Consider the following 14,952-nt stretch of genomic DNA (forward strand, 5'->3'; position numbering starts at 1 on the left):
TTCTCTTTTCAGCATGGAACAAACCTATTACTATTACTTCCAATACTATATATAATAACTATCATCTTCTAAAAAAGGATAGATCTTTGCAATGGCTGATTAACTAATTTAAATATTAATTAAAATGGTTATTCTGGTTACTGGTTTTCAAGGGGAAGTTTGAAGTCAAGCTGGGAACTGGTTTTATTCTCTCCACAGAGTTTAATATCGCTGTGTGTCTTTGTACTGTCCAGGTGCCTTTTAATAAACCAATTATAAAAAAGACTTAGTGGTATCCAAGTTCACAGGGGTGACAATTACAGGCTTCAAAAATGTCATTGTAAAGAGACATGATGTTCTTTTTTTAAACAGTAGATTTTTATGTACAGTGTTACTTTTCACAAAAATGTAGTTCCTTGATGCATTTAAAATAATGATAGAAGTCACAAGGTAATGATAAACAGTCTGATTATAGTAATCTCTGGTTGATTACTCACCTAAAGTATACTGTACACACGTACACTGTCCCCTAAGTATGCACAGTCATATTTGAATACAGATTATTTAAAGTGGGTAGCTGCGTCAACATGCGTAGGCTGCAAAGGAACAAGTAATAGGTTTATTCCAGGCTGAAAAAAAGAAGAAAGAGAATACAACGTTTCGGCCATAGAGCCTTCTTCAGGTGTCAATCATTTAAGAACAACTAAATGAAAAAGATCCTTATAGATCGAACAGTAGAATTTCTATTGATGTAATGAGAGTAAACAAACACATAACACTTCATTATACTTGCTAAACATTTGTTTACTTGATACTGCATACTGATAGGGTGGATGGTTGTGTAGTAGTTAGCATTGCTTCCTCATAGCACAGGGGCCCTGGGATCAATTCCAGATCTGGAGTGGTTTCTTTGTGGAGTTTGCATGTTCTCCCTGTGTTCACATGGGTTTCCTGCTGGTGCTCTGGTTTCCTCTCGCAGTCCAAAGACAATATACTGTACATCATGTGCACTACATCAAATTCTATCTGGTAGGTTTATTGACATATCAAATGATTGGCTTTGCTGTGAATGTGTGTAAGTCTGTATCTGCATGTGCTCTGTGCTAGACTGGCATCTCGTCCAGGGTGTATCCTGCCTCATCCCCATTGCTTGCCAGGATAGGCTCTGGCTGTCCCACAACCCTGAATCGGGTGAAGCGCTTTTAAAATTATGTATACCGATACAGTAAATCACAACACTCTACATTCCCTTTTACATACTGTATTTTGCTTGTTCTTAAATGGTTTACGAATTATTTATCTTATTGGTTTTAGTTCAGAGGTTAGGTTGATTACATCTGATGTTCCAGAAGGATCAGTACTGAACCCTCTTCTGTCTAGTACTTGTATGTTTCCTTTATATCAAATATTAAAATTCCAACATGTTATTTACAATTTTTTATGCAGATGGTACTGAAAAACATGTCAATACTAAACCCAATATCAAGGTTCTCAGTACTGGACATTTTTGGATGCACAAAATGTTCGGCATCTTAATTGTAATATGAGGTTTTTGTCATCAGTTGTTGATGGATTGCACCAGTACGCTCACCACACATCAGCTATCAGTGGGGGGGGCGGGGAGTAAAGAGTGAAAAAAAAAATCATAGATGGGGATTAGTAGGAAGCTATGATTGGTAAAGGCCAGAAGGAAATTTGCCCAGGACACCAGAGTTAACATCTTATCTGAAGGACAGTGCCTATTCTTTTTTTAAAAAAAAAAGTTGCAGGGTGATATAGCTGCTAGGATAATATATATTTTGGCATAATTTTCAATCCTGGATTGGCTGTTGAACAAGATACATCATGTTATGAATTTGGCAGATGGAATCCTGTCTTCAAGTCCTTGTACTGGCTTCCTGTTAGGTTTCAAGTCAACTTTAAAATTCTGCTGCTTAGAATCTTCTGCATGATCTACACCTACGACTCCTCACTATTTGTAGCCAAAATGTTGTTTCTCACCAATAGTTTACTACCATTCACATGACTTTGTTTGACAAGTTCCTCTAAAGTGTACGTGCTCTTGTAATACCTCATACCTCTGAAACATCATCTCAAAAACATCAAGTCATTTGGGCACAATGTGCATTTTTAAACCTAACCCGGTAACCTCCTTTGAGATTATTACTTTAAAAAAAATAAAAAGTTATATTTTGTCCCTTTGAAATACAGTTATTTATTACTGTCAACCATACGATTGCTTAATGTTTCAAAATTTAGTTTCCTGGCAGAGATTCCCACCCCAGAGCAGGAAAGAAGAAGACTTCGCAGATTAGTTTGGTCCCTGAATTATTTTAAAAAAGCGATTAGTACACTCTCACTAACCGTTGTAGCGCTCGTTCAAGTGCTCTCTGATACGCCCGCTTACCAGTCACCTTTTTAATTAACTTCGGTATTTTGTTTTTTAAAATATATAGATGGAACAACTCAGAATGAAAAAAGGGGACGTGATTGATCTATTCTGGACATACTGTACGTTGTTTGAAACCATTGCGAAGAGTTTAGGGCTGATTAGCGGCTCATCCTTCACTGGCATCACTACAGTCTCTAGGTACCGGCAAACTGTTTCGTCATGTTTTTTGCTGTAATGCATCACTTAATAATAATATACTGTATATACTAATGAGAGAGCATAGTATTAAGTGTATTCTATGCCGTCACTATTATTCTTTGAGTAACTGAACATTAGTACAACATTGTACAAATCGGAAGTGTTTACTAATAAACTGTAAAAAGTAGAAGGAATCCTTCTAAAGGCGGAAACTCGGATCTACTAAGGTGAGGTGATCTACTACTGAGATGTAGAGCAATAGGACCCAGGTTGGAACTAGCCTGGGCAAAGAGCTCAGCCTGTGTCTTGAGACTTTTTCTTCACCGAATTAGAAAAAGAAGAATGAAAAACCACAATGTGATATTGTAATCTGAATTTTCATCAGTGCATAACTTCAGTACTATGACAATCTTCTGTGTTTTATATATTAAATTACATTAGTAACAGAGCTTTGCTTTACTTACATTTACTTATCTGTACGTAAAAAAAATTCTTAGAAATAGTCTCTCCCTGGATTCTAAGAAAATCCATCTCCCAAATGTACTAATTTACAGTAAATACAGTAACTCAGAATGAATCAGTCACGTACAACTCCCATCATCAGTGAAATGATATTCTCATCATTCATTCTGGCTTAGCATTAAGATACCACAACAGCATAACACCCAGCTAGCATTATCATGAATATGTTTTATTCTTTATACTTTTTAAATGTTTTTTTTTACATTATTTTTGTAGATGTTTACTTTATGTGTACACAATAGCCATTTGTTGTTTGCCACCACGTACCAATTGGGGAATCTATTACCTTGAAGATGAATTTTAATTTATCAAGGTAAGTGAAAAAAGCCAAGCAATTTTAAAATGTTCCTTCTAGGCGATTAAGGAGTATCAAAAAATAGCAAACGTAGACAGGGAAATATTTTCCCACAGAATAAATCAGTTATAGACATTTTTTCCTAAATTGTTGTGTGTGACTTTTCAAAAAAGGAGTAACGTATGGTCCCTGTGAAATTGGTATTTATTTTTTTTGTAACATAAGTTTAAAAGGTAAATCATTTTGTCCAAATTAAGGGGCTCTACAATACAATCATTTTCTCTTAAGCTTTACTATTTGTTTATTTGTCCTTAACCCAGACTGCAATCTGAAAGTTCTGCTGTCCAGTGCATTGCAATTGAGATCATATTGTATCTTTTCTGCTATGTGCTCTTTCACACACACACACCTGGGCTTAATTTACTTTGATCGGGGCTTTATATTTACTGTTTATGTGCTTCGTTGGGATTTATTTTATGCATTATGATTATGAAGTCTAAGGTGGTTATGAAGTTGAATGTATGTGAAACCATAAGTAGAAATGTAATTAGCTCAATAGTCACCATGTCCGACGGTGTGATATACATGTATATGCACAGTGTAATTGTGGACAGACAATGTGCAGCCTCTAGATCGCTAAAGCCAACATTTAATTAAACAGCCTGGAATAAATTGAGACACAGTAGGAGTTTTGGTCTGTTTTTCAAATCTTAAAATGTTTTATTTACCTGTGAAGCCTTACTATGCTTAAGTTAAAAAAAACATACAATTTATAGTTAACTGATAACGAGGACAAAATATGAGTATTCTATTAATACAATTATATAAAACATGTAAGAACATTTCTGAAAAAAATATAGGTTGGGACAGATTTCTGAAAATTTTTGGTTACCAGTATTTAAAACAAAATGTCTTTTGATGGCACCCTCTGTTGAAAAGTATGAGCATTTACTTAAAAAAAAAGTTTAGAAGCTAAAAACACATTCAAATAACATGTAAATCAATTCTATTTTTAATACAAGAATAGTAAATGCTCTTGACATTATGGAGTATGTTTTTTTCTTTTCATATTTAAGTACTGTATTAGCTTAAACAGACTTCCTTCTGCCGAAAATATGTAGAATACTGTATGTTGTCTACTGCAGAAAAAAAAACAACTGACTTTAACTGTATAAAGTAGACAATTAAAAACTTGGTATCATGCAATAATAATCCTGAGCTAATTATGAGATATATGAAAATAACAGAATAAACTACTGTATGCATTTACAAATAAGGTAAAATAAATAATATCTGGTACACATGTATGATAGTGTATACCCCAACGATACATGCTATAACCATTGCAAAACATGGAAGGATCTTATCTATTGTTCTTAGTAGCTTAATTAATAATTGTTCTTACTATTTCCCAATGTAGGTGCTGGGAAAATGCTTTCCTATTTGCCTCACCTGTGCAATAATTTTGTTTATATTTCATGTCGCTAAATGTAAGACAAACATTCTGTTAAACAAAATACATCATGTTCAGCATTTCTTCTTTAAGTAGGGTTTTATATTTTATTTAATCAACCACTACATTATTACAGGAAACATCTTTCTGTGGAAATCAAGGGTGTATGGAATTTACAATACATCCTCCCCAAGTCAAAATTGCATTCTTTGGAAGATTCTCATTTGATGCATTGATTCTTTCTTTTTAGTGTGTTGTGCACATATCATACATTAGTAATTTCTCAGTGTGTGTCTGGAGCCATTTTTCAGCTATTAAATATAACAGATGATCAATTCTTTGGACATTCACACAAGGTGATTTGTTTTGTGCCTTTTGTATTTTCCACCATTTTAGAGTCACACTTTGTGGATTTAATTCTCTGTTGAAACATCCCTCACTTTATTGTTTAGTGACACTGTTTCACATTTTCTATACTATATTATATTATAATGCAGTAAAACATTTAATTTTTAAATCTCTCACATTTTTACTGGTATTATACTGTACCTCTTCAATTCAGTTCTAATCCAATCCAATTCTATCCGATCTGATCCAATTCAATTCAAGCTTAACTATCCTTTGGGGGATTTTTTTTAAATAGCAGGGTCCAACACAGCAACACAACAAAACAAACATCACCCAAAAAAAGTATACAAAAAACACTTTTAAAGGAGACAAGAGAGTTATTGGTTAATTACCTATACTTAAGAATATCGCATTACTATGCAGCTGTTTGTGGTGATTTTTGTACACTACTGAAATGTCAAATTAGTAATATAGTATAAAGGTTTCGTATTGTATGCGTCTTCATGGTATTTCTACAGCTCACAGCAAGCTTAAACATTAAATGCAGAATACACTGTGTATTGTATATATTTTAAAAGTAGCCTATTAGAAATATACAGGTTACTACCAAAAAAGTTAAATGCTTGAGTAAATGAGGGATACAAAGGATATTCAAACCAGGTGTTTCCACACAGGTGTGGTTCCTGAGTTAATTAAGCAATTAACACCTCATCATGCTTAGAGTGATGTTTAAAAAACTGGGCAGATCCTGTTGCCCATTATTTTGGCCACCAATTCCGAATCAGTTGACTGCAAATGTCAATCTAAGGCATAAGCAGGCAGTTTCATCCAGTCCAGTCCATCGACAACTTCACAGAGAGGGATACTATGGTTTGGTTGCAGTGCATAAATCCTTTATTACATCTAAAAATGCACTTTATGAGAAAAGTGGTGCAAATAACACAGGCAGTGGTCAATTCAGGAGTGGAAAAAAAGTCATACAGTCAGATGAGTCATCCTTCACCCTGTTCTCAATAAGTGAATGAGTACATTTGTTGCGAAACACCAAAAGAAGCCTACAGGTTCAAGTGCTTGTTTCCCATGGTGAAGAGGTCTGGCGTCTCTCTTAAGGTGTGGTGTTCATTTTCTTGGCATGATTTAGGTCCACACAACCCCTTAGAGGGCAAGGTCAATGCCAATAATTACAAAGCCATTCTGAGTGATCACGTTCATCCTGTGGTGAAGAATTTCTATCCTGCTGGGAGTGGAAACATCCACAGGACACAAATGGTCACTGAATGGTTTGATGAGCATGAAAATGATGTCAACCACATGCCATGGCCATCCCACTCACCAGATCTTAACCCAAATGTGCACTTATTCTGGAGCAGCGCCTGAGACAGCGTTTTTCTCCACCATCAATAAAACCACCAAAAGAAGGAATTTCTCATGGAATAATAGTGTCACATCCCTCCACTAGAGTTCCTGACACTTGTAGAACCTATGCCAAGGCACATTGAAGCTGTTCTCGTGACTCATAGTCGTCAAATGCCCTATTAAAACACTGTTATGTTGGTATTCTCAGGTAAAGTATGTGATGTTGAATCCTGTAGTATTGTGGCAGTTACCTGTAGGCATTTTCAATAATGTTTTACTTTCCAGGAAATTTAATATTGTTTCCTATTAAACTCAAAGTATTTTTTCAAACAATATGCTTTAGTGAGAGCAATAAAACTTTTGTTCTTTGTTGACAATTGATGCTTTAAAGTATACATTGAGATGAGCAACTGTAGATCCACAGTAAAAAAAAAACAAACCCTCATAAATGAATGCAACACAAATTCAAGCACAAAATGGAGCAGACTCGAACACAGGAGGGACTGATCATTTGGCTATGGTCATCTTGCCAGGCTTGGTGCAAAAACGCCTGTACAAGGCTAAAGTTTAGTCTACTGGAAACTTGGTGTTTCCCACAAGTGAAGAGGGGAAAAGTAGACACTTCCAATGTATTTTGGGGGCTTCTTCTCACATGACTGAGCACTGTATATCTATGAGGAGGTACTAAGACTGAAGGAATAAGTCTCCGCTGAACCCTGTTTCCATCCAGGGTGAGGACATAGAGGGGGTACAGTCCTACAAGCTGGAGTGGTCTGGTAACACTGATGCCCTGTACAAGAAAAGTCAGAGCCGACTCTATTTCCTTAGGAGGCTCAGGTCCTTTGGTGTGTGTGGAACACTGCTACACAGTTTTTATGAATCAGTGGTGGCGGTGGCCATCTTAAACGCTGTTGTGTGCTTGGGCAGCAGCATCATGACAAAAGATGCAAATAGGCTCAATAAACTTATCACAAAGGCTGGCTCTGTGATGGGGATGAGCCTTGACCCCCTGAAGGTGGTGGCTGAGAGGAGAATGCTGACCAAGCTCACAGCCATCATGAACAACGCCTCTCATCTGCTTCATGGGACTGTTATTGGGCAGTGGAGCACTTTTAGCAACAGACTGCTCCAGCTACGGTGTTCAAGGGAACGTTTCCGCAGGTCTTTCCTCCCGGCAGCTGTCAGGGTGTATAAGGCTGCCCTAGGCTAGGACTGTTAGCCCTTCATTTGCTCCTCTATGGACAGCATGTTTGCTCCATTGTACTTTTTGGACAATCAGTCTGTATAAATCTATGCACATTTTGCACATAATTTATTGTTTCTACAGTGACTATAATCATCACATTTTGCTCATACCTACAGTATGTATTTATTTATTTTTTATTTATTTGATATTTATTTCATTGTCTTTTGTTTTTATAACTATTCTGATGTCTGTTTTTGCTTGTCTTGGGCTAGACTGCTGTAACACATCAACTTCCCTATGGGATTAATAAAGTCTTATCTGTCTATCTAAGGTTTTGTCTAATAGCTGAATCCTGAATTCAGCACAGACTAAAAGAAGATTGTGAGGGAGATAGGATTCTTCACTACATGTGCTAGGATATTGACTTTTCATTGTGAAACACACTGATGAAGGGTCTAAGAGCAATTTCCCTTTAACTGAGAGGGAAATGGATTTTGAGTATTTACTGACAGAACTTGACTGGGAAGTACTAATGACCTAATTATTTTTTTGACAATTGATCGCATCTGTCTGATTGGGAAAGGGCCGTAGGCTGACATTCGATTGACTTATAAAAGTGGATTAGTGGGTTGAGACAGTGATCTACCACTACTGCTGAGTAGTGGGTTCGGGTGCATCATTTATCCTTGCTAATTTTACAGTTTTTCCTACTGTCACCTTTGGCACCTCTGGGAAAAAAAAAGTTTTTTTGTCTTTTCTTCCCGTGTTAAACATTTGTTTCTTATGGTTAAAGAAAATGAGTCATGTTAATCCTTGGCCATCAAATGTCACTAATTTGTAAACATACTGTATCTGGGGCATAAAAATTAAAAATAAAATAAAGCTTAAAACAGATATTTTATTTCCAATACATTCTAAATGAACATAGTTTAAAAATGGGAAAATATAGTTGCAAACTGTTATTTGCATTTCTCAGATAAATAGTTAGCTGAATTTTTTTTCCAATAAAGAAAAATCTGAAATAATGTATAACAATATTAGTATACACATATAATTGTTTGTACTTTGTCTCTGAAAAACTATGTTTTTACAACTGCATCACATCACCTTATAAATTCGATTTTTTTAACCTCTATTTTCATTAATGGCAAAATCAGAAATCTGTTGTGTAAACAACAACTCATGCACTCAGCCTTAATTAAAATATCTAGACATCTGAACATCTCGTGAACTGTGATGTTTTTGCGTTGCATAGCTGGACTTTGACGATGTAAATTGATGATTCAAAACAACAGCAGTCACTCTTGACTCAGCAGAAGCTCAAAGGATACTCGGCACACACACGGGCTTCTGTCTAGACTGCCAACGTAAATGTGGTGGGAAAAGATAGTCATTGTTGAAACATTCATTTTTAATTGACTTTTTTTTTCTTTTCTAAAAAATACTAAGTAAGGAATGAAGGACAAATTAAACTCTGAATCATTTGCTTATCTTCAGACCAAAACTGTGAATAGCTTCAAAATTTGTCTTTCCAGATGTATCATATTGTATATTCATCACTGAAAATCACTGGCCAACCACTTATATGAAAAGTGTGCCTTGGATGTGTCTTTCAGACAGTTATACTTTTTGGTTTTCCATTTTTTTCTTTATTTTTACAAAGTTTTATGAGAACTCTAACAGAGAAAAAACAAGACAGTATGATAAAGAAAATTGAAAGAGTCTTTCTGATTCTTGTTAATATTAGTAGTATTAATATTATTCATTATCATAATTAAGGAAATATCTAAGGAATAGATATATGTATAATGAATAGCTGGAGTTTATCTAGAGTGTGAAACAGTGGCAAATTCTGCATTGAAAAAAAAAGGTTTTAGAAGTCTTGTTCATTTTTAATTATTGTTCTGCCTACTGTACATTCACTTATGGAAATAAAGGCAACAAAAAAAACATAAGAATGTAAGGACACTTACAAATGAGAGGAGGCCATTTCTTCCATCTAACATCTTTGATTTCTAGTAGCTAACTGACGCAAGGATCTTCCTTCTCAGTGTCTTTGGGAAATCAAAATACTTCAATCACTACCTCTCACACCAAGACTAAAAAATTAATGAGACGGTACCTGTATCTTTTTTTCCCCCATGTGTTTTCTATTTCAAATATCTTAGACTTGTTTAAGCTGAAAAAAGAAAAACACATTAATGCTAATCATAAACCCGCACCTAGCCCTAGCCAAAGTTATAAGCCTATAACTATCTGAAGAATATTAATTCCACATTCTCAGGTACAGTATGTGATGTTGAATCCTGTACCAACAATGGCACAAGCCACAGAGGTGGAAGTACTATAAATGGTACTGAAAATCAAAATAATAAATATGGATTTAGTTTAATTATTTAAGATATCTAAAACATGTTTCCAATAACATCAGAAACATGACTAATATACCCCACATTGCATGAATAATAAATCTTGAATGGAAGCAATGTCCTAAAACACATTAGGAGATCTGCATGTGTAGTGCAAGAAATAAATTTGTTTGATTTTCTATAAAAAAGGTTTGATATTTTATATTGAATTGTTTACCATATAACATTAACATTTCAAAGATTTATAACTTCATTGAATTACTGTCATTTCCATAAATAAAATGTGATTAAGTGTACACATTTTGAATCTAGCACAAAATCTTGAATTTTGTGAAAGTACTGCAATTCACCATGTTGTTGCAAATCCCCAGTCTCGCCACGGGTGAGAACAAGAGTTACTATGAATTGCGACATGTTGCAGCCTTTCCTGCTTGCTAGTCACTGAAATAATGTAATGTGCTGTACGAGTGAATTGATTCAAAGTGGGCAATAAATTTGGCAATACCTCAAAACTTTTGTGCTATTCTAGAATAAAGAATAAATACTTATTCTTTCCATGTACAGCACCAAATACATCAAAGGTAAATTAATATTCATCAGTCACAATGGGGTGACAAAATAATGTCAACACCTTGTATCCAGAATACATATGAACCTAAAGTAGCCTAATGAAATTTTGTTTTTGCATAAAATATTATGAATTTTAAAACTGTAAATAAGTTAAATTTTACTTACAGTTGAACATTTTATTCTCTGTGGCAAATTTACTCCACTTTAATAAGTTAGAACAGTGGTTCTCAAACTGTGGTACATGTACCACTGATGGTACAGCGGTGCATCCCCAGGTGGTACACATGATGACGCTGTAAATTTGTTGTGTGCACTGAAAAATTGGGAATTACAAATTGATAAATTAAAAATTATGTATTTTTTTAAACCAAATTTAAACCAAATTGTGTATTGGTTTCAGAAATCTTGAGATGGGTTTTCATATTTTCTGTTTTAATAAAATTAGGTTATGTCAAATATGCAGCCTACATACTTAGCGACATTGATACAGTGCACGCTAATACATGAGTGTTTGTCCTCCTCTCGAGCTTTCACAGACACAGCTTAGCACCCCATTCGCCAAGAGAACAAGTGATCGAAAATGAATACCTCGCAAAAATCATGTATTATGTCATGACTGAAAGGAACAGACGCCAAGAGTACTGAAGCCAGCTCCAGTAGATCACGCACACCCGAGGAGAATTATACATTGGCCAGACGGCCATCGAAACTAGCTCTGCTGCTGAACCTGTGTTTGGGATGGATTACCTGGCTATGGACTTCCTTGTGTGTTTTTGAATACCCACTTTGGATTACTCTTTTGGATTGTTTGCCTCGGCCACACCTCCCCCGTGCACCAGCGCACTCTGGACACGCCCCCCCTGTTTTCAGCCCCATATTCCTGCATGACGTTTCCCTAGTGTTTCCCCACTTCTTCGGATTGTGTCGTCCGCATAGGGTCCGGAAAGAACTGTTCGTTACAAGCGTGTCCTGGGTCTGCCACGGGGTCTGCGCCCAGTGGGACGTGCCAGAACAGCTCCACTGGAAGTTGACCGGGGGGCATCCTAAAGAGATGCCCAAACCACCTCAGCTGGCTCCTCTCAATCTAGAGGAGCATCGACTCTACTCTGAGGCTCTCCCGGATTGCCAAGCTCCTCACCCTGTCACGGAGAGTCAGCCCAGCGGCTCTGCAGAGAAACCTCATTTCTGCCGCTTGTATCCACGATCTGAATATTATCTACTAAAAATTAATTTGAAAAAGAGATCAGAGAGATCAGAGATCAGAAGAGATCAGAGCTCAAAAGAGTGGGTGTAAAGAGAGAAAACCAGGGGACCCACCATAGAATCTCAGAGTAAACCTGTGGAGAGTGATTGAGGTACACAGGTAAAGCCAAACTTGGAGAACTGATAAATGCAATTGACAAGCTTGGATGAGAACCTTGTATATAGAGGTACTGTATAAGTGGTAACAGAGGTTCCCAGCTCAGTAAGTGTTAACAGAAAGACACTGTAATCCATAGTGCCACAGGCAGCAGAAATGTCAAGAAGGGTTAAGACAGATGAGAGGGAAGCAGCATGAGCTGACTGAATGGCATTGATAACTCAATGACTTCTTTCTTATGGTAACCATAATTTCTTGTAGAGTGTTAACCACACCCTCTTTCTCATACGAAGAAAAAAAGTACAAATGTTTAGTAGTAGCAGTTAAAAAATCAGACAAAATAAAATGAAATAAAAAAGTTAAAATCAATGGATGTTTCGTTAAGATTGTACAATACACTTTGATATCAAGTTACTTTTAATGTCATGCTACTCCCATAAAAAAGTCAAATAAAAATAATTTTGTGAGGGCTGTGCCAGAGTGCAAATATGGTAACAACTGCATAACAATATTACCATATACATTTATCCCATCTAAGCCAGAACATAAAAGTCAAAGTACTGTGTGTGTCCACTGTAAAGGCTTCTCTGGTTATTTTTATTGGTTTTCTTGGACACTAGGACTCACTTGAATCTCCACACTATAGTCTGAGAAGCAGTGAAGTGGTGTCATGTTGAAGTCTAGACATTTCACATTGGTAGGGCTATGATTCATGTAGTGTGAAGCACAAAGTCCAGACATTGATATTATGTTATTTATAACTGCATCCTAAAGTGAAAAGGATTCGCTTAAATTACATATTTTATTTGTTTTTCTATTCTTATTTTTCACAGTTTTTGCTTAGGTTTGTTCCTGACACTTTGTTCAGATTGCAGCCAGCTGCTTGTGGGTGTGAACTATCATTGCTTTATAAGTCTTTGTCTTCGAAATACTGTAAAATAGAAAGCAGATGCTGAAAAAAACTGAAATATTTATGAATTTTCACTCTTGTACATGTTATTTAAAATAACTATTAAATATACTTTTTTCTGCAGTTGTTCACAAATATCTGATTGCCTTTTCCCCCAGACTTGTGAAATTAAAATATTTATTGTGCATGTCTTAACTTCATTTTAGTTTAGTAAATTTAAATTAGTATATCATAAAATGGCTTGAAATATGTGACGTATTGTACTGGTAAACAATTTCTTGCATAATTAACAAGGGGTGCATGTTTGTATCATTTTTATTAAGATATTGATTGCACCTTAAGAATTAGTTTATGTAGTAGTAATGCTTACATTTATTCTTACCCTATGTTCAGCTGTGTTTAAAGTAGACAGGTGTGATATTATTTTCCTTAATAAGATGTTATTATTCAGAAAATAATAGCCTTGAATTTTCTGCTCCAGCACTCCTAGCTACACTACCCAATTCATATATTGCTCTTCAAAACCTTTTTTTATTTGAACAACCCTCTTTTTTTGGAATTCCCACTAAAGAGCTGAGATGATAATGGCTGCATAATGTTTCTCTAGCTGAATCTCCAATGTAGATGCAAAATCAGCAAAGAATTTATCGTTATGATGACAAAGAGGTTTGAGGGTTCACTGCTTGGCCAAAAGATGTAGAAATAACTGAGTGAATCTCACATGCATTAAGACTTAATACAGAGTTAAAGGATTCAACCTATCAACAAAGAAGAGAATGAAAATTGATATTGAATAAAACAAACTAAACAATCATAACAAGAACAGGTTAATTAAGGTTTCAGATATATTAACGGCTTTACCCACTTGGTAAGATGGGTGACAACACAACCATGAGGATGAGAGTCTAAACCTCCTCTGACAAAGGGGTTGCTTCATTGTGTGCGTTCATTGTGTGTGTGTGCATTGGTGGTATAGTGGTAAGCATAGCTGCCTTCCATGCAGTTGACCCGGGTTCGGTTCCCAGCCAATGCATCTCCAAGTGTTTAGGGGTGGAGCGGTGGTTCTGTGGCTGGCAGAGGAATCCTACTCTGTTGGGCTCCTGAGCAAGGCTCTTAACCCCAGCTGCTCCAGGGGCGCTGTGCAATGGCTGACCCTGTGCTCTGACCCCAAGCTTCTCTCCCTGTCTGTGTGTCTCAATGAGAGCAAGCTGGGGTATGTGAAAAGACTAATTCCTAATGCAAGAAATTGTATGTGGCTAATAAAGTGATCTGATTAGTTGTGGTGTTAAGATGAATGCTGATATAGATGGACTAGTTGTTTCTAAGTTAAAATCAGGTATTATATGCATGACTGGAAGCCTTTAAGCGATCAAATAGCAGCACAGAGTACAATGTCCACCATTTTTTCCTGCTTGAAGAACACACAGTCACGGTGTTCTTTAAAGTCCATATATTAGTCACATATAGATAACAATATACTTTAGCCTTATTATCTCAAAGAATGTAGATAAGAATAACATATCAGACTGTTTCCCCTACAATGAGTCGGTTGTACTCTATGTAGTGCCACATTACTCATTGTTTTCTGCTTATAAACATAAAAACAGTTTTAGAGCCATTTTATCTTCTTTTACTCTTATTGTTCTTCAAAACTAAATAAGGTACAATATACTATACCTTTAAAATTTACAGATGCTATCATACGAATCATTCTTGCGTTTCAGTGGGAATCGGCGTTCTGTGTTATTACAAGCCACAGCCCATAGCTGACGTCTAGCTGTCCGAGCTCACACCTCCCTTGACTTCAGCCCGTTCATATTTCTTAAATTACAACGAAACATCAGTCTCGAATCATATCGGATAATTTTTGTTCACTGTACACTAATAACTGTTGAAGGTAGCAGTCATTACTATGACTCATTTTACTTTGAATCATTTCCTCAAAGAAAAGTACCGAGAATTACACAGCTTTTTCTGAAGTTGTTTTCCTGCTTCCCTAACAGGTTCCTAACCG

General features: G+C 36.0%; 1 non-coding gene across 1 annotated transcript; it reads left to right on the forward strand.

Moving 5' to 3' along the window:
- Positions 1-13,899: 13,899 nt before the first annotated feature.
- trnag-ucc (transfer RNA glycine (anticodon UCC)) lies at positions 13,900-13,971 on the forward strand. Its single transcript has one exon. It is a non-coding gene; the product is annotated as a tRNA-Gly (tRNA).
- Positions 13,972-14,952: the final 981 nt, after the last annotated feature.

This window comes from Lepisosteus oculatus, chromosome 1 (assembly GCF_040954835.1).
Source record: "Lepisosteus oculatus isolate fLepOcu1 chromosome 1, fLepOcu1.hap2, whole genome shotgun sequence".
NCBI lineage: Eukaryota > Metazoa > Chordata > Actinopteri > Semionotiformes > Lepisosteidae > Lepisosteus > Lepisosteus oculatus.